This window comes from Ascaphus truei, chromosome 3 (genome assembly GCF_040206685.1).
Source record: "Ascaphus truei isolate aAscTru1 chromosome 3, aAscTru1.hap1, whole genome shotgun sequence".
In the NCBI taxonomy this organism is placed as follows: Eukaryota; Metazoa; Chordata; class Amphibia; order Anura; family Ascaphidae; genus Ascaphus; species Ascaphus truei.
In genome coordinates, this window is record NC_134485.1 from 198,860,599 (window position 1) to 198,885,215 (window position 24,617).

The 24,617-nt window shown below is 44.2% G+C and overlaps 1 protein-coding gene across 1 annotated transcript in view; it reads left to right on the forward strand.

Moving 5' to 3' along the window:
- Positions 1 to 6,222: 6,222 nt before the first annotated feature.
- GUSB (glucuronidase beta) overlaps positions 6,223 to 24,617 on the forward strand; it is an 83,684-nt gene continuing 65,289 nt past the window's right edge. Inside the window, exon 1 of the mRNA XM_075589920.1 lies at positions 6,223 to 6,437. The gene's annotated coding sequence lies outside the window, so the exon portion shown is untranslated. The remainder of the gene's footprint in view (positions 6,438 to 24,617) is intronic.

Here is a 24,617-nt window from a genome sequence, read left to right on the forward strand (position 1 = left end):
TTGAAAGCACAAACTTCGTATGGATGATATGATCCTGTAAGTTTTGAGAAAAAATAAGGATGTCATCCAGGTATACAATGACAAATATATTAAGAACGTCTCGAAAGATGTCATTGATGAAGTCCTGAAAAACTGCCGGTGCATTGCATAACCCGAAGGGCATCACTAGATATTCGTAGTGTCCGCTACGGGTGTTGAAGGCAGTCTTCCATTCATCGCCCTCCCGGATGCGGATGAGGTTGTATGCCCCACGGAGATCCAGTTTAGTAAAGAGATTGGCCCCCTGAAGTCTATCAAAGAGTTCGGAGATGAGTGGAAGTGGATAACGATTCTTCACCGTGATATGGTTCAGACCCCGGTAATCAATACATGGTCTGAGAGTACCATCTTTCTTTTTGACAAAGAAGAATCCAGCCCCCGCAGGAGAATTGGAATGACGTATGAAGCCCCGCTTAAGATTCTCACGAATATATTCGTCCATAGCTTTGGTCTCGGGCAACGAGAGAGGATAAGATTTGGCTTTAGGCAAGGTATAACCAGGTACCAGATCAATCGGACAATCGTAGGAACGATGAGGAGGTAGAAGTTCAGACTGAGCCTTGCTGAAAACGTCCAAGAATTCGGCGTATGGAGAAGGTAACTCCCTCCGAGAACTTGATGTGTTGGCTAATAGAAAGGATGGTTGCTTGATAGAGGAAAAAGGTTTCTCTGACCTTGACCTCCAGTTAATAGGGTTAGGAGAAACCCAATCGATGAGTGGATTATGCTTCTGTAACCAGGGCAAGCCAAGCGTGATAGGTGTTCCTGGGGCATGAATAACATCAAAACCCCGAGTCTCTTTGTGAGAATGAGTAGAAAGGGTGATAGGTCCGGTCTCTAAGGAGATATAAGCCGGGTGAGAGGTCGATTATCAATCCCGACCAAGGCAACGGGAGAGTCCTTCCTGGAAAGCGGAATTTGATTTTGCTCAGAAAAGGTTTGATCTATGAAATTCCCTCCTGCGCCGGAATCGATAAATGCAGCAGTGGAGGTGCAGAAAGTCGGTCCTGAAAGGGAGACAGGAATAGTCAATCTTTTGGGAAGTTCCCTTCTAGGAGGGGGACAAGGAGATTCAGTACCCAGAGAGCGCCCCTTCGTACTCACTGGGCTTAGTCGTTTCCCGGAGATGGAGGATGGTTACGGGTACGCTGCTCAGAAGCTCCGCAATGATGGCACGATTCCCCAGTAGAGCGAAGTTGTCGTGACGGTACCCGAGGTTGCTGAACTCCAAGTTGCATCGGCTCTGGAGCCTCCAGCGCCGGTAACGGGGATACGACGGGTCTCTGGTTAGTAGAGAACCTGGAAAAGGAAGCACGGAAAGGCGTAGCCCGGGGAAGCTGATGCTGAGCGCGGCGTACATGAAGGCGCTGATCCATACGAGTAGCCAGGGTGATGAGATCCTCCAGTAACTCTGGCCTGGTGTGGGAAGCAAGTTCATCCTTCAGAGACTCCGATAGACCTTTCCAGAAGACGGCGACTAAAGCTTCCTGACCCCAATGAGTCTCAGCTGCTACAGTTCTGAATTCCAAGGCGTATTGACCCACAGGCCGACGTCCCTGTGTAAGCTCTAGCAGGGTATCAGAAGCAGTCTCTTGACGTGCGGGGATATCAAAAACCTGTCGAAAGTCCCGTCTGAAGGCCGCGTAATCGCGGGTAATATCAGGGCGTAGTTCCCAGATCGGAGAGGCCCATGCCAGTGCATTACCTGTGAGCAGACTATATACGTAGGCTACCTTTTTCCGGCCAGTAGCATACAACTGGGGAGCCATCTCGGACTGGATCTCGCACTGGTTGAGAAAGCCACGACAGGCGTGTGGATCCCCTGCGTAGGGCCTTGGAGCCGGAATCTTCGGAACTGAAAATGAAGTGGAAGATAAGTCAGGCTGTGCCGGGGGTGCAGCCGCAGGCAGAGCCTGTAAAGGGCAGTCCGATACCTGTTGGGAGAGGAGAGCCACTTGATCCGTTAAGGCCTGTATTTGTTGGTACATGGCCGTCATCATAGAGTCCACAGTCTGGTCTGCGTCTTGTGGGCTCGACATAATGTTACGCCAGTGCTGCCCGCAGACCAGACCCGTTCACTGAGGTGAGGAACGTATAGAAGCACGCACCCGCAGCAAAGGGAGCGTGTCCGGAGTGTGGTGATTTTGGCGTTGCCAGGCCAGGTGTATTTAGCTAGCAATACTTGCCGGTACCGGTGTAGAAATGCCGTTGTCGTTGCCGTTAGCCAAAGTCTGGGATTGGAGAATTCCGGAAGGTCGTTTGTCCAAGCAGGGGTCTAGAGCCAGAGAGAGACGTCCGCCAAGCCAAGTCGTAACCTGAGAGAATAAGAGAGAAAACGCCAGAGTAGTAATCCAAGTGAAAACTATGTCGAGCAATGAGTAAGAGGAAGAACTGGCATTATAAAGTGTGAATGGCCAATCAGAGGTGGGGGCAGGCCTGGAGGACTGCGTGGAGCTATCCTGGATAGGTCCCCTTGATTGGCAGGCAGGTGAGGACTCTTGTCTTGGTAGGAGGTCCTCTTAGTGTGCTGGGGGCGGGTCTTCACTGCAAGAGCAGTGAATAAATTAACCTCACCCGGCTGGGGAACACGGCGGCCGCATGCGGGACTGCAGACCCCGCGGGCATCCGAGGACGCTGAGCACGGCGGGGAACCCCCAGGACCGCCGAAGGTGAGTGACGCCAGCGAGAGGCGCGCGCCACGGTAGCGGGAGTTACCGCAGGAGAAGGGGGACCAGGGTGCGGATGCCGCGATCCCTGAATCCTCACATTTTTAAACTGTCTCTCTCTGCTTTTAGACTGTCTCTCTTTCTCATTCAATTTCTATTTTTAGACTATCTTTCTTCACTTTTAGACTCTGCTTTTAGAAGGTCTATTTCTCTTTTAGACTGGTGCTCTCTCCTTTTTAGACTGGGTCTCGTTCTCTCGCTTTCTGCTTTTAGACTCACACTCTCTCTCTCTCTCACTCACTCTCTCGCAGTAGGTCTTAGTCTAAGGTAAATTAGAGGTGTTACATATAACATAGTTACATAGATTATGTTGAAAAAAGATACATCCATCAAGTTAAACCTACAGTATGCTAAATTTAGACAACATACTTTTTCCTATATCCATACTTACAGTATATTGATCTAGAGGAAGGCAAACAAAAAAACAGTGACATATTATCCAATGATAGCTCATAAGGGGGAAAATAAATTCCTTCTGGACTCCAAGAATTTGCAATCAGATGACTCCCTTGATCAACATTCTTCCCATGTATACTTATTTGGTATATCCCTGTATACCTTTCCTTTCTAAAAAGATGTCAAACCTTTTTTTGAACAAATCTATTGTATCTGCCATCACAGTCTCCATGGGTAATTAATTCCACATTTTAACTGCCCTTACTGTAAATAACCCTTTCCTTGCTGGTGAAATCTCCTTTACCCCAACCTTAAGGGATGACCCTGTGTCATTTGTACTGCCCTTGGGATGAATAGTTATTTTGAAAGCTCATTGTACAGTATTGTCCCCGACTAGATTTGTATATAGTTATCATATCCCCTCTTAGATGCCTCTTTTCTAATGTAAACAAATCTAATTTATCTAGCCTCTCCTCATAAGTTAGATTGTCCATCCCCTTTATTAATTTGGTGGCTCTTCTCTGCACTCTCTCTAGTTCCATAACGTCTTTTCTAAGGATTGGTGCCCAAAATTGTACTCCATACACTCAAGGTGTGGTCTTAGTAGTGCTTTATAAAAGGGGCATAATTATTTTACTTCCCTTCCATCCATTGTCCGATTAATGTAAGATAAGATCTTGTTTGCCTTTGCAGCTACTGCATGACTTGGCCCTATTGCTAATAATCATGGAAACTGTCATGCGCTCAGGTGGATAGTCTCTCTACCCGTGGGTATGAATGAAGCCACTAGGGAGCGGGTTGTGACAGATGAAATGTGGACCACTAGAGTTGATCAGGGCTGGGAGGGAAAATCCCTTACCTCGAAGTTGCTCCGATCTGGGTCCAGTCTCTCCTTGGCTCCGCTGCTCCTGCGTGCTGCCGTAGGAATATAGAATGGTTTGAGAGGAAATGCGGCACCACTGCAAGCGGCAAGGATCCAGGCGACTTCCGGTTTGTAGACAAAAACTTTATTCTCCTTCACACACACACAAAGAACCAGGCTACACCTCGATCTCCTCTATCTCGACAGTTCCTCAGACTGAGAAGGAATTGCTCTACTATGGAGGGCTTCCTGTCTCAGTCTGAGGAATTAAAAAATAGATTGATAGAAAGGGGTTATGAACCCAACTTTCTGCAGACTGTATTAAATGAGATTTCCGGTTTGGATAGGGAAACCCTGTTGACCCCCAGAAGGTCAGAGAGAAAGAGGAGAGATATGAATGAAAACCCTGTGACAACTAACTCTACCAGCACTGACCTTGGTAGCAATGATTTTGATATACCGTTTTTCATTTCACAATATAATAGAAGCAGTAATCAAATTAAGACCATCTTACAGAGACATTGGAATGTGCTAGAAATGGACCCCCATTGAAAAATTATCTCTTGACAGGCCCTAAATGTGTCTTTAGAAGAGCAAAGACCATAGCGGGATTTGTGTCACCAAGTGACATTTTTCAAGATAAAAAGAGGGATTTTTCTACCAAGAGCTCTTATCAGTGTGGAGCATGTAATGTATGTAAATTTATAGTACCCTCAAAATGTTTCTCGTCCCACAGTCCCCAAAGGAGTTTTAAGATTGATAGTTTCATGAATTGCAATACCAAATTTGTGATATATTTACTCACTTGTGGCTGTGGGATGAGATATGTGGGTAGAACCACTAGAACAGTAAAATCGAGGATTCAAGAACATGTTAGGCTTATTAAAAAAGGAGACCTCATACACCCAGTGGCGAAACACTTTACCGAATGCAGCAAAGGTGGCATTGATAATTTCATGTTTTTAATTATCGATAGAGTCATGCCTAGGGAACGAGGAGGTGACATGATTAGACTTTTGGATCGTATGGAATCCAAATTGATTTTTTTGTTAAACACTAAATCTCCATATGGTATCAATGTAGAATGGAATCTGACCCATTTTTTGGATGAGTAGAGGGAATATTTAATATTCATTGTACATTTGGCATGATCATCGTTTACCCTTTGTTAAAAGTACAATGAATATCTGTACTTAATTTTTTTTTTTATATATATATATCTTATTTGGAAAATAAATATGCTAAGGGTCCTTTGACATATATTCAATTACAATTTTAAGTTTATTTGAATAGACAATATTTAAATGTCTGTTGAATTGATTTTGATTGTTTTTTTATGTTTATATGTTTAGAAATAGGTGTTTTATGCCATGAGTATTATATAGATACCTCTAGATGCTTTATATAGATCACAACTTCTTTGCATTATTATTCAAGAATATTAGTTAAGGTTCATAATTTGGAAGATTTATCATGTTCAAATGTATTTGTTTCTGTTTATCCATTGTTGTACAAGGAGTTTTTCTTGAACTGTAGTTAGATGGATTTCTTTAGATTAGAGATGTTAATATTAATTATTATTAGCTTTAATACATAGTCTTTATAAATATCTGCTGCACAGTTTCTTCTGGAGACTAAGGTATATGTGTATGTTTGTTATGGTTTTAATTTTTGCCCATTAACAAGAGTGGAAATAATGCTATTTAGCCATACTTGGGCTTTAAATGTATTTGCCATATATTTTTTCCACTCTGCTTGGCAACAAGTGACGAGTTGAGGGCGTGCCTACTCTCAGGACATGCACCAATTGGCTCCTTGGTTTCTTTGGGGCGTATTTTCCTTTCCTTGCACTTGGGCTTAGGTTGGCTGTGGGGGTGGAGCCACGTATCTGACGCTACCCATGAGGAGCCGCCCCCGTTGATGATGCGGTCTACGGGGGATTTCCCCGTTTCTCCGCGATCACCGGAATGGAGACTCATTATGGGTAAGTGCCGGATGCATGGGGGATACCTCTGCAGTACTCTCGAGCCCGTTTTATGTGAGGGATTGGGTTTTGGTGCTCTGTTTAGCCTCGGAACAACTGGAGGGCGTGTCCGATGAGCGCGTGACGTCATCATGTTTTGTGGGCGGTCCTACGTCGTCATTTTGGCGCGAAAACGGGGCATTTGAATGTGTATATAAGTAAGCACTATTAGTACAGTGTATACTCCTTGATAAAGTGTTTTTTTGGAACACGAAACGCGTAGGAGGGTTAGTGCCTCCACTTTTTTAGATGGATTAATAAAGAATTATTTTTAACAACTATTGTTTGGGACCCACTCTTTGGCTGCTGCGCCAAAATCATCTAGTTCTTCATGTTTACCTCTTCACTCCAGGCTGCATGCCTATCAGGACTTCAGGATTAAGAGATTTCTGTGAGTACTTTCTTATTCATGATTGCTCAATGTGAGTCCAGGGACCATCCCAATGAGGGTTTGATGGGGTTTTTTTTAGCCTCACACCTTCAGGGTATTTTGGCCTATCTGGGGACTTTACTACCGTCAAGCAGTTATCCATATCTTTATCCAGTCCTTTGTTATGAATATATGAATATATACATCTAATGGATGCAGTGCTGAAGCGCCTTTGTCACTTGGAAATGGGACTGTACTACACCTCGATCTCCCCCTCCGCTAAGCCTGCTGTCTACAAGCACTCCTAAATCCTTCTCCATCAAGGATTCTCCTAATTTATCCCCATTTTAATTTGTAAATTGCCTGTTTTATTCTTGTGCCCAAAATGCATATACGTATAACAGTGTTTATTCAAGAGGGATCAAAAAAGTATCCCCATAGCACTCAATGCTGGAGAGATTATTCCGGACGACAATATTCCAATAGGACAAATTACATATTTCAACAAATGTATAGGGAATTAGTGACCCTTGTACCAAAAAGTCCCAAGAAAATAATAAAGTTTTATTGGTCTAAATACTCATTTAAAAACACACATATATACATCATTCAAAACTATTAAAATACCCCATTCAGAGGTGGCTACTAGGATCAGTAGTGGTTCAGTGAACTATCTTTCATAGATAGGAACTCTAGTGATTCTCATACATACATTACAGTGATTCATGCCGTGCTGTATACCATAGAGAGTTTTTCAGAGTATCACCTTATATAGGTTTGTTTAGGCTTGTTGGTGTAACGTTTCTAGCATAAATAAATATATTCCTTATTCATATATATATATTGATAGAATAGCCCTATAGATGTGCTGAGTCTACTATCAAAGCATATAATTAGCTTTCAACGTATCTTAGTATGTAGCTGTTCAGCGTTCCCTATACAAATTGTAACATAGGGGTTACATTTGCTATGGACAATCTATGTAGCATATTAGGCCTGAAGTATATATATAGAGGAAATAAGGGTGCCTAATGGCATTATGCAGCCCCAAAAGTACTGCGTGATCACAGCAGGTCACGCGCCGAGTCTGTATCAGGACTCGGCAAAGAATACAAGCCTGTCTTCTCTCACCGAATATCTCTGTTCACCGAATATCGCCACCTCTGATGACGTCAGCAAGTGATGTCTATTCCCAACGACCATTTCACGTAAGGCTACGCTTCTTCAGTGGAGGAGGAGCCCAAAATGCATAGCCTAACATTGTATCTGTATTAAAGCTCATCTGCCCTTTACCTGCCTAAGTTTCCAGTCTCTCCAAGTCCTTCTGGAGAGAAATTACATCTTGCTCTGATTCTATTACCTTACACAATTTACTGTTATCAGCAAAGATGGAGACTTTGCTCTCGATGCCACCCTCAAGGTCATTAATAACATGTTAAACAGCAGTGGTCCCAGTACCGATCCCTGAGGTACTTGTCATGGAACACGAACTACATTTCTGACTCACCCCCCTCTCTCCTTTGCAGTTTCTGCCTGTCAGATCTTATTCTCAGCTGCATGGAGTTTGCACACACATACTGTACGTAATCAGTGAACTGCTACTGCAGCTTCTCCAGTCCTCCCAGTTAATGGACTTTCCCATGTTCTCCCCTGTCTTTTGCTGACAGTTAGTGCAGTCTCACTCAACCTTTAGTGTGACCCCTGCCCCTCGCTTCCTTTTCCACTCTAGATCACAGTGAGTACAGACCTGTCTGCATCAACCCCTGGTAAGGCCTTTCTCTCTTACCATAGTCTAACCCCATAGAAGCATCCCACATAGAGAAGCACTCTCTGCCTACACTACACCTACAAGTTCCTGTGTTTTCTACTCCTGCAATAAAATTAAGAAAGACATTAAGGACTTGTCATGCTTTGGAAGAGGGAGGACATGAGTTGAGCTTACTGGAATCATTCATACATCATTCGTGACCCTGGTTCCAGGATAGTACTCTACTCACAACTTTAGCCCAACCAGAAAAGTTCAATTTATTACAACTCTCTCTGTCTATTCTTCAACCAGTTTTCAATCCAAGTGCAAATATTTTTTACAGAGTCCAATTTGCTTTATTTTGTACACTAAACTCGTGTGGCACTGTATCAAAATCCTTTGCAAAATCTAAGTAGACAACATCAACTGCATTATCCTGGTCTAAATTCCTACTTACCAACTCCACGAAACTAATAAGGTTAGTTTGGCATGACCTATTCTTCATAAAATCATGCTGACTATTACTAATAATTTTGTTCTCTATGAGGCATTCATGAATACTATCCCATACTAAACCTTCAAGTAGCCTCCCCACTATTGATGTCTGGGTTACAGGTCTGTAATTCCCCGGTTGTGATCTAGCTCCCTTTTTAACTACAAGAGAGCCCCGCACATACGGCGGGTTCCGTTCCATGGCGCCGCCGCAAAGTGAAAATTGCCGAAAAGCGGAACCGGCGATTTTTGGCATTTCCTACCCTTCTGTGCAACCTTGGCTACTCCCCCGTTCTGCGCATGCGCAGACATGGCACCCCCTTCTCGGTATTGGTGGAACGCCAAGAAGCGATGCCCTACTGTATAGGCACCACATCTGCTTTACACCAGTCTTGTAGTACTGAGCCTGTGGAAATGGAGTCCTTGAATATTAAATGTCATGGTTTGGCTATTACTCAACTTGACTCCCTAAGAACTCTTGGGTGTATGCCATCAGGGCCATGTGCCTTGTTTACTTTAATTTTATCAAGCCGCTTATGAACTTCTTCCTCAGTTAACCAAATGTTCATTAATATAGAGGTTGTGGCTTCCTCCTGTTGTGGCTTCTTACTATTGCAATTGATTCTTCCCTGTTAAATACAGAGGCAAATAATTTGTTTAATACCTCTGCTGTTTCTTTATCTCCAATAATCTGCCTGCCCATCTCACTGAAAGGGTCCTATATTTTCTTTTCTAATTTTTTATTATTAAGGTACTTAAAGAAGGTTTTAAGGTTGATCTTACTTTCTATTAATTCTTTTTTCAGTATCCATTTTTGCTAATTTGATTGCCCTTTTACAACTTTTGTTATATTCCTTATATTTCTGATATTATGCCTTGGTTCCTTCTGAATTTAAGAATCTAAACGCCTTCCTCTTCCTTTCCTTTTCCTCCCCTACCTGTTTATTTAGCCACATTGGTTTAGACTTATTTCTTTTATATTTATTACCCAAGGGTATACACTGATAAGATTTTCAAATTGGAGCGGAGCGCTGGATGACTCAGGATTATGAAAAATAAAAATAAATATAATAGTGCAGATAGTATTGTAATAATGGTATAATAAAAATGTTCTCTGTAGTAATGGTACTCACAGATTGCACTATCAAATATAAGCGTATCAGAGACCCTTCTCTCTCTGATGGGAGCCCTTTAATGGAAATCCCTCAGAGTGGTGTCTTGATACTGGAAGCTTGTAATATGATGGTTCAATAATTCTCCCAGGGGTATGTAAAAGTGAAAGAGAGAACACACAATAGAGTAGTATAGTCTAAAATTGTACTGGCAGCAATCGATAATTATATGTGTAATACACTCACATTTTGTAATAAAATATGGTTCGTGGGAGAGGACAGCTGTGGATGGAGGACGCCGGTGGTTCCTGGAGCGGAGGAGCCCTTCCGCATACGTCACTGGTGCCTTCGTCACGTCCTGTGTTGTCGTAGGTCAGGGCGGAAGAGGCTGCCTGGTGTATCCGTCTCCTACTGGTTTGCCAGCAGTTGTCTCCCGGTCTCCTCAGCACAATCACCTCCCACAACGGATCGATTCTACGCGTTTCGCTGTAGCTTCTTCAGGAATCGAATAGGTTAACCCCATAGGTCCTCCCTTATATATATAGTCCATCATAAATTAACATAGAGCTAATCAGGGGGTCCTATCAGCTGATTGCAATATTATGTAAAGTTTACATATCATGGGTAATGGAGATGTGTGTCAGTTATTTTAAACAGTGCAAACAATATAAGAAGTTCATATTCTCTGATACAATTAATACAATTTCTATTACAACAAATAAAACAATTCGATTTTAATTCATAATATTTAAAACAAAAAATGATGTAAAAAGGAGTATATAAAAGGATATATGAAAAATTTATTAAAAACGACGCAAGGAGTGACGGAGTTCTAAATAGGATGAGGAAGATAAACAAAATTGGAAGCAAATACTTTCTAAAATATTATTGAAATACAAATATCATATTCTCATAAAGGAATTATATTAAGAACTTTGATATTAAAATTATCATAATCAAGACACCATATTGTAGTAAAAAACACATATTATGTAAGAACAATATAAAAGACAATATTTTAAGAACAATAATATAATTAAGAACGTGTGTTCAAACCATTATATTAAGAAGGCACCAATGTCTATGTCAACATTCAGACCCTTTGGACTGAGGGTCTGTAGCTTATGAATCCAAAAGGTTTCCCTTTTTGCTAATGTGTTTAATCTATTGCCCCCCCTCCAATGTACTGGGACATATTCAATACCTTTAAAAGTTACAAAATTGGGATTTGATTGATGACACATATAAAAATGTTTGGAGACATTGTGTGTTAAAATACACTTCTTAATATTTAAAAGGTGCTCTAAAATCCGTACTTTTAGAGGCCTTGAGGTACGTCCTATATATTGGAGACCGCAAGGACACTCTAAAAGGTAGATGACAAAATCCGTTTTACAATTGATGTACCCCTCAATTTTAAAAATTTCACTAGTGGTGTGAGATATGTCCCAGAGCAATCTAAGGTCCAATTTCCTATCGAAAAAGCTGTCACTAGAGCAGACGTTGTAGACCGCAAAGAAATATTAAGTACAAAAGATAAGAATACAAGCAAAAATGTCAATTTTAATATGGCTTTTCTTACACAGTACAATAGAGAAGCATCACAAATCAAAAATATAATAGGTAAACACTGGCATATCCTTCAAAATGACGTGATTTTAAAAGATCATATACCTGATAAACCTGTTGTCATTTTTAAAAAAGCTCCAAATCTTAAGAGCAAATTAGCACCGACCACCTTTTTAAAGAAGAAAAATGAAGAGACTAGTACATGGCTAGATAAACCAAAAGGTTTCTATGGTTGTTATGCATGCAAAGCATGCACGCATAAACATAAGGATAAATTCAATTTTAAATCTCACACCACTAGTGAAATTTTTAAAATTGAGGGGTACATCAATTGTAAAACGGATTTTGTCATCTACCTTTTAGAGTGTCCTTGCGGTCTCCAATATATAGGACGTACCTCAAGGCCTCTAAAAGTACGGATTTTAGAGCACCTTTTAAATATTAAGAAGGGTATTTTAACACACAATGGGGCCTATGCAGAGAGCAGCGAATTTTAAAATTGGCGAATTTATTAAAAAGTAGCTTTTTTGGAGAGTTTTAATCTCCATATGCAGAAAAGTGCGAATTCTGCTATGTTTAACATGGATGCGTGTGGCGAGTTTAAATTGGCGAGATGCGCGCTTCAGAAATGTGTTAAAACAAATTCGCGCCTTTTTTTTCCCCTTTGCAATGGCCGCGAGCGGCAGTTTTTTCTGGCGAGTCAAAACGGAGACAATCGCGCCATTTTATTGGCGCGAACAGCCGCTAGATGCCGTTCGCGCCTCTCTGCATACGGATATTTTTAAAACTGGCGAGATTGAGGTTCTCGCCAGCCGCGAGGCGAGTTTTACAAATAGAAAAGAAAAATTGGCGCGTTTTTCGGAACTCGCCATTTTCTGCTGCTTTCTGCGCGATTTTCTCCAAAAAATGGCGAATTTCGAAATAGCGCTGCTCTCTGCATAGGCCCCAATGTCTCCAAACATTTTTATATGTGTCATCAATCAAATCCCAATTTTGTAACTTTTAAAGGTATTGAATATGTCCCAGTACATTGGAGGGGGGGCAATAGATTAAACACATTAGCAAAAAGGGAAACCTTTTGGATTCATAAGCTACAGACCCTCAGTCCAAAGGGTCTGAATGTTGACATAGACATTGGTGCCTTCTTAATATAATGGTTTGAACACACGTTCTTAATTATATTATTGTTCTTAAAATATTGTCTTTTATATTGTTCTTACATAATATGTGTTTTTTACTACAATATGGTGTCTTGATTATGATAATTTTAATATCAAAGTTCTTAATATAATTCCTTTAAGAGAATATGATATTTGTATTTCAATACTATTTTAGAAAGTATTTGCTTCTAATTTTGTTTATCTTCCTCATCCTATTTAGAACTCCGTCACTCCTTGCGTCGTTTTTAATACATTTTTCATACAGTATATCCTTTTATATACTCCTTTTTACATCATTTTTTGTTTTAAATATTATGAATTAAAATCGAATTGTTTTATTTGTTGTAATAGAAATTGTATTAATTGTATCAGAGAATATGAACTTCTTATATTGTTTGCACTGTTTAAAATAACTGACACACATCTCCATTACCCATGATATGTAAACTTTACATAATATTGCAATCAGCTGATAGGACCCCCTGATTAGCTCTATGTTAATTTATGATGGACTATATATATAAGGGAGGACCTATGGGGTTAACCTATTCGATTCCTGAAGAAGCTACAGCGAAACGCGTAGAATCGATCCGTTGTGGGAGGTGATTGTGCTGAGGAGACCGGGAGACAACTGCTGGCAAACCAGTAGGAGACGGATACACCAGGCAGCCTCTTCCGCCCTGACCTACGACAACACAGGACGTGACGAAGGCACCAGTGACGTATGCGGAAGGGCTCCTCCGCTCCAGGAACCACCGGCGTCCTCCATCCACAGCTGTCCTCTCCCACGAACCATATTTTATTACAAAATGTGAGTGTATTACACATGTAATTATCGATTGCTGCCAATACAATTTTAGACTATACTACTCTATTGTGTGTTCTCTCTTTCACTTTTACATACCCCTGGGAGAATTATTGAACCATCATATTACAAGCTTCCAGTATCAAGACACCACTCTGAGGGATTTCCATTAAAGGGCTCCCATCAGAGAGAGAAGGGTCTCTGATACGCTTATATTTGATAGTGCAATCTGTGAGTACCATTACTACAGAGAACATTTTTATTATACCATTATTACAATACTATCTGCACTATTATATTTATTTTTCTTTTTCATAATCCTGAGTCATCCAGCGCTCCGCTCCAATTTGAAAATCTGCACAAGAACCATCTGGACATGAACAGTCCGTCCTAAGGGTGTAGAGCTGCTTTTTTTATTCCTGTATTGCACTTTAATATTTATAATTTTCCACACATTGGTAAAGGTCACTAAACACAATTTGTGCACTGATTATTAATTGAACATTACTGTCACGTATATCGTATAATTACTTAATTATTTAATATTCACTTATTTTTGAGAAGCGCCCGGTTTTTATTTTTTGTCTTTGTATACACTGATAAGTGTGCTTTTCTAACAATGTTTTAAAGACTGCCCATTTGTCTGTAGCCCCGGTGCCCTCCATGCTCCGGAGACCCCCTCCTGAGGTGCCGAGCGGTCGCGGGTGCCGCCGGAGGCAGCGACGGACCCGCCGGTACAACACGAGGGTGGGGGCCAGTGCAGGGAGCGCTCGGCGTCCCTGGAGCCCCGGCGGCGCACCCGGCAAGCGGGGGCCGCCATTGCAGGTAATCGCGCATGTGCAGTGATCGCGCATGCGCAGAAAACTCACAGGAGCCAGGGAGAAGTCGCGCGAGTGTGGGAACAGGCAGGGAAAGGTTGCGGCGGCCATTAGGTGTTCGCGCATGCGCAGGAGAATCGTGCACGCGGCCCCAATGCTCAGACAGGCTCCCCAGGACTGCAAATCCCATGGGGCATAGTGAGGGAGATACCAGGTGCCTGATAGTGGCCAATGAGGGCCAAGGATTCCCAGGCAGGGATAAAGATACATTTCGTGGGCTTGTAGTACGCAGTTCAGTTGGAGCTGGGAGCAGGAAGGGGAAGGGTGTAGTGAGCAAGTGAAGCTCCTGCCCCAGGTAAGGTTCCCCCAGGTCCCAGATAGGCCCCAACTCCCATCAGATCAGTGGGTAAGTGATAAGGGACGGCCCCAGGTTAGGGACCCTGCCCTTAGGTTCGTGGTGTGCACTCTTGTCAGGTCACAGCGGTCAGTGCTGTGAGGGCTGACAAGCGGGCACCGTGAAAGGTTGCAGTATGTTGCTGCAGGGGTTGGAAGCGTTAGGTAGGCGTGAGGCAGAGGGGGCACGGGCGGTACGGGAAGAGGTAGTGCGGGTGCAGGGGATCCGGGACCCACTTGCATAGGACAGGTTCCCCATAGGCCCATAGGAGTTTTCCCCTGAAGCCATTCAAGGTTGCTGTGCTGTAGGGCCGGCCTATAGTACAGCGAGCATCACAGTTCACAGAGTTAGTTAGGGACTCCGCAGACGCTGTGTGTCCGTTCTGAAGGTTGGGCGCATATCCTTGTTGTGGCTGCAGAGGCCATCCTGGTGGGATCGCCCCGGATGGTGGATCCTGGATGTCGCGAAGGAACTCGTCTGATCCTTTGTGAAGCCCGTTGCAGGCCCGAGCACTGGAGTGCTTGGCAGGTAACCCCCTTATCTACAAGTGCACCAACAATCCAATTAGTTTCATCAGTGACTGCGCAGTCACACATATCCTCTCTCTGAAAGAGTGCGGGACATTGTGTGGGGATCATTGGACACGGGGTGGGATCACCCGGTGTAGGGGGGAGCATCCTGTGAGACGCCTTAGTTAGTGTCTCCTATTAGAGGGACACCCGTTATTCTGTTGCTGTTATATGGTTCATGTGTGCACAAGTAAAGGTGTTGGTTATTATACAAACGGTGTGCTGGTAATTCGTATGTGTCCTGCGAGGAACAATTCCTGCTTTGCTGGGAACCATCGCAGGTGGAGGCGCTGCACTGAGTACAGGGTTATTCATAATACACATACCCCAGGTTCCCCGTGGCGGAAGCTCAGCTCTCCTGGTTGCCAAACAGGTATCGCACCACACTGAGAAGTAGTCAGATACACCAGCGGTGCGCAAACTGTGGGGCGCGACCCCCAGGGGGGGCGCGACACAGCCGACGGGGGGCGCGGGGTTTACAAAGGCCCCGCGCGCTTCCCGAAGGCGCCGGGGGAGCTGCAGGGCCTCTGTAAACCTAACTTACCATGGCTCCGGCGGCTTCCTCCCTGTGTCGCCATGGCAACGCGGCGTCAAAATGACGCTGCGAGGTCATGTGACGTCACGTTGCTATGGCAACGTGACGTCATTACGCCGGAGCGCGGGTAAGTTGAGGTTGGGAGGGGGGCGCGGGAGTGAGGGGACAGCCGGCAGGGGGGCGCAGGGAAAAAAGTTTGCGCCCCCCTGAGATACACTACTTGATAATTTATTGCAAATGAGACCATGTTATGATCACTGTTACCCAAATGTTCCCGGACTTGAATATTTTTTTATTACTCCTACATTGTTTAATATTGCCAAATCCAGTATTGCCACTCACCTGGTTGGTTCCTCAATAATTTGGGTCATGTAATGGTCCTTAAGCACCCCTGAAAACCTGTTTCCTTTTTGTTGTAATGCTAATCTCATTGCTCCTGTCTAAGTCTGGATATTTAATTCACCCATTATGCAAACATGGCCTAGTTTTGATACCTTCTCCACTTTCAAAAGTATTTTAGCTTCCTCAATCTCACAGATATTTGGGGGTTTATAGCATATCCCTATAAACATTTTCTTTATACTTTTACCTCCACTGCTAATTTCTATCCACAAGGTCTCTACATTTTCATCATTCTCTTCATAAACATCTTCCCTTATAATAGGCTTTAGATCCAGTTTAACATATACACATACTCCACCTCCCCTTCTATTTGTTCGATCCTTCTCAAAAAGGCATAACCCTCTAAATTAACTGTCCAGTCATGAGTTTCATCCCACCATGTTTCAGTAATGCCTATGATATCATACTGCTCCCTTGCAGCTATTAATTCAAGCTCCCCCATTTTATCTGTCAGATTTCTTGCATTAGTAAGCATGTATGTGTAACGGCTGGACCCCCCTTGTCTGACCCACCCAATCTCACATTGGCCCGTGTGGTCTAACCGCTCCCCATTACAAGGTCGTGTATGGTGGTGCACCTGCAAGTAACAGGACTCCTGAGTCTCCCGCTTGGTGTTATAGAGGATATCATCAGGACAGGTATCTGAGGTAGTGGTTACGAGTCCAACTTACTTCATGTGCAGCGCCTCCACCTCATCAGGATCTATGCTTCCGCAGGGAGATTGTCCTGGTGAGGAACTCCTTCTCGGTGGTGACTGCCACTGCAGAGTAATCTCACACTCACACAGTGGGGTTTTCTTTGAACATGGCATCTTTATTGTAGACTGGGATGTAGCAGACTGCCCCATGCAGCTGCCGGCTCTAGCCGCACATCTCTCCATGCTGTCCCTTTGCCAGGTACGCCCTCCCGTATTGAGGTGGGATTCCCTTTCTCCTAGGGAAATCACCACTGGACACAGCGTGGCTAGACAGACTTAATTGGTCACTCTGCTACCGCTAGTTACAGCACTAGGGTCACAAAAGTATTCCTCCAACCGCTTCACACAACTGCTGGCTAACACTTGCAACTACTTTGCCACCAACACTAACTGACAGTGTTGTGCCCTTTATACCTCAGGGGGCAGGCGCATCTCTGATGTCACTATCCAGGGACTCAGAGCATACAGCCACTCCCTTCCTTACACAGGGCACCACACCAGGGTGTGAGGGAAAACCTCCATAACTACTGTTGGCAGGCCTGTATTTACCAGGACTTACTGCCAACAGGGAAGATGTACGCAGTCATTATTATGCATGGCTACATACTCCCCCTGGTTAATACCCACCGTCCCGGCTGGGACCTAAATTTGGTGTACCTTGCGCCAGGAAACACTGCAAAAGAACACACAAATAACATGGCAGACATCATCACATTAACATAATAATGCAAGCCCATCTCACTCACTGACCAGCAGGGAGCGCTAACGAAAAAAACAGACCACTCTAATTTGGCACTCAATAATAATGTCGAGGATCTGGCTTCTTCACCTCCCGCCCCGCGGCATCATGCACAGTCACGCTGTATTCCCGTGGTATCCCTCGCTCATTGCAATACACCACTTTGTGCATGTACACACTGCGTCCTATCTTCCAGACCCGCATAAGTTGAGCTACGCTCTGCTCGGCCTGAATTCCTTTAATGCTCCCCCTTTTTCTACGATATAGTGCTGGATATCGTTTTTAAGCCATCTCTCCCTATTCTCCTCTATCTCTCTCATTAGAGGTTCCGGGACATACGGGTAATCAAGCCCATGCGACCTTCTGTATTTTGCCGCAATAGCCCGTTCAGCTCGGCAAGTCCTGGTCAACTTACTTTCACCAGCCGCCCCGGGCAGCACCCATGACAGGGGCTCATCGGTCTCTACCGGGTCATCCAACCCTGCGGACCCCTTTGGGATAATAAGGCCTGCCTGGATACGATCCCACCTTACCCTTAGGGCCCTAAGGTATGCCTCGTCATCAAAGTCCCCGGCAGCCCACCAGTGATCAACCACTCCCTCCCTCTCTAGGATAAATCGGGTGCGGTCGAACCAGGCTACATACCCCTCGTACAACGGGGCCCACCACCTAGTCTCCTTCCGTTCTTCGGAACTAGGTTCTATAGACTCCTCTATCGACTCCTCATCAGGCCCACCCGAAGATACCCCGGACGTACCCTCAGATCGCTCAACAACTCCTTTGTACTGTGCGGTGTTTCTAACGGTAACGCTTAGCACACTAGGGCAATCACTGGATACCGACACTTGTCGGGACATCCTCCCTCCTCCCTCCGACCCATCATCCGAAGTTCCCCAGTCCAGGCTTCCAGTCCGATCCTCGGAAGGACCCCGTGACTCCCCGGACAACCCTAAGCTAGAACTGGACCCGAATGAAATAGTGACGGGGACAGGGGCTTTAGCTAGGGCCTTGGGGCTAACCTTGGGTGTGGACGGGGTTTGGGGACGGGACTGAACCGTAGGTATAGGCAGGGTTACGACCTGCTCCCCAGCAATACCTGTCTCAGCTTCGGCACAAAGTCTCTCTTTCTCACCGGCAGTGGGACTCTTCACTCTCCGACTCGAGCGCCCATTCCGTCTGGCAGTAGGTGAACGACTTCCGCTGCTCGACCGCAGAGGCGCGATCATCTCCCACTCGATGCCGCTCTGGTCATCCGGAATCACCTCCGCACACGCACGTGCTTCGACGCCATCTTGGGTTGGATCCCCAATCGGGATCTCTTCCTCCACGAGGACATCCGGCAACACCCGTCTGCTGCGCGATCCAGTCTGGCTCTGGACTCGCTCTTCTTTCTCCTCCACCCCCTGGGTCTGCGACAGGCACTGTGTCATCTTAGTACCTCGCAGGGTCGGGGTGGATCGACCTCCTTCCGATCCACTAGTTACCACGGCAGCGGGACTCCAGCGATCGGGTGGTCGCGGTACTGGATACACTCTACTCCGCGTCTCTACACCACGGGGAATGGCATCTCTCCATGGCTACCAATAGTATGACAGTCTCTCTTTATGACCATCTTACTCGACAGCCTAGCACACTCCTCGTCCGAGGATTCTAACTTGCAATTCGGCCGAGGCATCCCAGTAGGAGACCGGCGATGGGCTCCTCGGTGATCACCTCTCCGATGGCTGGGTTTCTCCGTCGGGAGCACCGAACCTGACTCCGACTCCGCGGGACCTGCACTCTCATTCCATAGTGCTCCCGGCTGCTCGTCGATCGGCATCGGGACATTTCCTGCTACTCCCACCGCTTGTACCGGTACTAAAGTGGTCATGGGCCACATGTACTGCAGTCCACAGTGGGGGCATCGGGCCTCACTGCCCACGGCTCCGCCTGGCAGTCGGCACTGCAGGCAAAGACACGCCACAGTCTCCACACCCTCTACCCGGATGATCAGGAAGCCTCCTGGAGCCGAGTAGGGATGAGTAGAGATCAACGGACTCTGGTCCACTTTATCAGCAACTGCAGCCATATTCACCAGCGGAGGCACTCGTTTCAGAGGTCTGTACTGGTCAATGGCTCTTCGCAACTGAAGGGCAGGGGCGGGTTTGGCAACCCCTCCTCCTTCTTTCTCCATCAATATCCGGTGGAACTGCAAACCACTCCCCCTGGTTGAAGCTAGGGGGATGTCTCGTAGACTTGTAGGCTGACCCAGCACAGGTGCAGAGTGAGTCATAGTCCATGAGGGCGCGGCTCCAGCTTTCGCGCCAAACTCCCCATCGGGGTGGAGTTTTCTCGTTGGCGCCAATCCTGACCAACAATTAGCAAACTGCAAAGTTGCAAGACTGTCTGCAGCATGCCCACGCGGTGTCCCGGGAACGCGGGAACCGCCATCTTGGTAAGTATTGTCCTTTTTCCCATTGAAGGCAGCGTCTGGCTGTTTGTTAATTGGGGTATAACAAAGTCCATTTCGTTCCTCCCATCGGATAACACTGTCATGCTCATCATTCTCAGGGGTATCATCCCGAGAACAAAAACATGATAAACACGGCGCAGCCACGGCTTTCACGCCATTCCACCACAAACTCACAAAAGTCTCTTCTGTAGCTTGTTCTTCGTCCACGCACAGTTCATATGCGTGTTCTTCCTCTGACCGCAATCCTGGACCTTCTACTCTATGCAGATCCTCCACTCTTGCGGTTCTCTCTCCCCGCCATCCTGGACCTTCTACTCTGTGCAGATCCTCCATTCTGACGGTTCTCTCTCCCTGCCATCCTGGACCTTCTGCTCTGTGCAGATCCTCCATTCTGACAGGTCTCTCTTGATCGTTGAACACTGATTTCCTGTACGTGGAGCTCCGCTCTGCGGGGCAGCTACCACATCCGTACAATAAACATGCCTTGTGCACCACCTTGTGTACCTAACGTAGATCTGACTCGTGTTTGCACTACCTCAGGCTAGGCTCACTCTTTCTGTGTCTACTGTAACACGTTCCTCCAGTCTGTGCTCCTTGGTAAGTGGTCTGGAATGGAGACTAGAGTACTCTGGCTCTTCCATGCAGTACTTTGGGCGTCGACCTACTTTTGGCTAGGCTAGTGCGGACCCTTCCAGAATTCCTGCCCTAAGTTACCAGTTTACCCCTTCAGGCGTCCCCCGCTAGCGCTACCTCAAGGCGACTAGAACAGCAATAGCCCCCGGCTCCAGACTCACTAACCCCTAACGGATCCCAAGGAGTCTTTGCGGCATGCAGCTCCAGCATCTCCCTGACTACCCCTGGCTCTGTCCCACGCAGCACAAAGTGGCAGCAGACACTTTCCCTGTTTCCTAGCGTGTGCCTAGCAAAAGCCTGTCCTGTTAACAGGTATCTCAGCAGCGCCTCCAATTGTAACGGCTGGACCCCCCTTGTCTGACCCACCCAATCTCACATTGGCCCGGGTGGTCTAACCGGTCCCCATTACAAGGTCGTGTATGGTGGTGCACCTGCAAGTAACAGGACTCCTGAGTCTCCCGCTTGGTGTTATAGAGGATATCATCAGGACAGGTATCTGAGGTAGTGGTTACGAGTCCAACTTACTTCATGTGCAGCGCCTCCACCTCATCAGGATCTATGCTTCCGCAGGGAGATTGTCCTGGTGAGGAACTCCTTCTCGGTGGTGACTGCCACTGCAGAGTAATCTCACACTCACACAGTGGGGTTTTCTTTGAACATGGCATCTTTATTGTAGACTGGGATGTAGCAGACTGCCCCATGCAGCTGCCGGCTCTAGCCGCACATCTCTCCGTGCTGTCCCTTTGCCAGGTACGCCCTCCCGTATTGAAGTGGGATTCCCTTTCTGCTAGGGAGATCACCACTGCGCCAGGTCCCTGGACACAGCGTGGCTAGACAGACTTAATTGGTCACTCTGCTACCGCTATTTACAGCACTAGGGTCACAAAAGTATTCCTCCAACCGCTTCACACAACTGCTGGCTAACACTTGCAACTACTTTGCCACCAACACTAACTGACAGTGTTGTACCCTTTATACCTCAGGGGGCAGGCGCATCTCTGATGTCACTATCCAGGGACTCAGAGCATACAGCCACTCCCTTCCTTACACAGGGCACCACACCAGGGCGTGAGGGAAAACCTCCATAACTACTGTTGGCAGGCCTGTATTTACCAGGACTTACTGCCAACAGGGAAGATGTACGCAGTCATTATTATGCATGGCTACACATGTAAGGGTTTTTTTTTTCTTTTCAGACTGTACTATTATCTTATCTGCTCCTGCCTTTCTAAGCTAATTGGATTTAGTCTTTAGAAGTTTTCAAGTATTATCTGTATTTAAAGCTGCAGTTCGGTCTTTTTTTTATTTTTTTTTATTTTTTTACTTCAATAGCTTCATGTGGGCAATCTCTAATTACCTAAAGAACTGCATAGCTGCCAGTCAATCCGTTCTCCATGTATTGATCGGCGAAATTTGGCGAAATAGATAGAGAGAGAGATAGATATATAGAGAGAGAGATATATAGAGAGAGAGATAGATATATAGAGAGAGAGATAGCTATATAGAGAGAGAGATAGCTATATAGAGAGAGAGATAGCTATATAGAGAGAGAGATAGCTATATAGAGAGAGAGATAGCTATATAGAGAGAGAGAGATAGCTATATAGAGAGAGAGATCATTATTATGCATGGCTACACATGTAAGGGTTTTTTTTTTCTTTTCAGACTGTACTATTATCTTATCTGCTCCTGCCTTTCTAAGCTAATTGGATTTAGTCTTTAGAAGTTTTCAAGTATTATCTGTATTTAAAGCTGCAGTTCGGTCTTTTTTTTATTTTTTTTTATTTTTTTACTTCTATAGCTTCATGTGAGCAATCTCTAATTACCTAAAGAACTGCATAGCTGCCAGTCAATCCGTTCTCCATGTATTGATCGGCGAAATTTGGCGAAATAGATAGAGAGAGAGATAGATATATAGAGAGAGAGATAGATATATAGAGAGAGAGATAGATATATAGAGAGAGAGATAGCTATATAGAGAGAGAGATAGCTATATAGAGAGAGAGATAGCTATATAGAGAGAGAGATAGCTATATAGAGAGAGAGATAGCTATATAGAGAGAGAGATAGCTATATAGAGAGATAGCTATATAGAGAGAGAGATAGCTATATAGAGAGAGAGATAGCTATATAGAGAGAGAGATAGCTATATAGAGAGAGAGATCATTATTATGCATGGCTACACATGTAAGGGTTTTTTTTTTCTTTTCAGACTGTACTATTATCTTATCTGCTCCTGCCTTTCTAAGCTAATTGGATTTAGTCTTTAGAAGTTTTCAAGTATTATCTGTATTTAAAGCTGCAGTTCGGTCTTTTTTTTTATTTATTTTTATTTTTTTACTTCAATAGCTTCATGTGGGCAATCTCTAATTACCTAAAGAACTGCATAGCTGCCAGTCAATCCGTTCTCCATGTATTGATCGGCGAAATTTGGCGAAATAGATAGAGAGAGATAGATATAGAGAGAGAGAGAGATATATAGAGAGAGAGATAGATATATAGAGAGAGAGATAGATATATAGAGAGAGAGATAGCTATATAGAGAGAGAGATATCTATATAGAGAGAGAGATAGCTATATAGAGAGAGAGATAGCTATATAGAGAGAGAGATAGCTATATAGAGAGATAGCTATATAGAGAGAGAGAGATCATTATTATGCATGGCTACACATGTAAGGGTTTTTTTTTTCTTTTCAGACTGTACTATTATCTTATCTGCTCCTGCCTTTCTAAGCTAATTGGATTTAGTCTTTAGAAGTTTTCAAGTATTATCTGTATTTAAAGCTGCAGTTCGGTCTTTTTTTTATTTTTTTTTATTTTTTTACTTCAATAGCTTCATGTGGGCAATCTCTAATTACCTAAAGAACTGCATAGCTGCCAGTCAATCCGTTCTCCATGTATTGATCGGCGAAATTTGGCGAAATAGATAGAGAGAGAGATAGATATATAGAGAGAGAGATATATAGAGAGAGAGATAGATATATAGAGAGAGAGATAGATATATAGAGAGAGAGATAGCTATATAGAGAGAGAGATAGCTATATAGAGAGAGAGATAGCTATATAGAGAGAGAGATAGCTATATAGAGAGAGAGATAGCTATATAGAGAGAGAGAGATAGCTATATAGAGAGAGAGATCATTATTATGCATGGCTACACATGTAAGGGTTTTTTTTTTTCTTTTCAGACTGTACTATTATCTTATCTGCTCCTGCCTTTCTAAGCTAATTGGATTTAGTCTTTAGAAGTTTTCAAGTATTATCTGTATTTAAAGCTGCAGTTCGGTAGTCTTTTTTTTATTTTTTTTTATTTTTTTACTTCTATAGCTTCATGTGAGCAATCTCTAATTACCTAAAGAACTGCATAGCTGCCAGTCAATCCGTTCTCCATGTATTGATCGGCGAAATTTGGCGAAATAGATAGAGAGAGAGATAGATATATAGAGAGAGAGATAGATATATAGAGAGAGAGATAGATATATAGAGAGAGAGATAGCTATATAGAGAGAGAGATAGCTATATAGAGAGAGAGATAGCTATATAGAGAGAGAGATAGCTATATAGAGAGAGATAGCTATATAGAGAGAGAGATAGCTATATAGAGAGAGAGATAGCTATATAGAGAGATAGCTATATAGAGAGAGAGATAGCTATATAGAGAGAGAGATAGCTATATAGAGAGAGAGATAGCTATATAGAGAGAGAGATCATTATTATGCATGGCTACACATGTAAGGGTTTTTTTTTTCTTTTCAGACTGTACTATTATCTTATCTGCTCCTGCCTTTCTAAGCTAATTGGATTTAGTCTTTAGAAGTTTTCAAGTATTATCTGTATTTAAAGCTGCAGTTCGGTCTTTTTTTTTATTTATTTTTATTTTTTTACTTCAATAGCTTCATGTGGGCAATCTCTAATTACCTAAAGAACTGCATAGCTGCCAGTCAATCCGTTCTCCATGTATTGATCGGCGAAATTTGGCGAAATAGATAGAGAGAGATAGATATAGAGAGAGAGAGAGATATATAGAGAGAGAGATAGATATATAGAGAGAGAGATAGATATATAGAGAGAGAGATA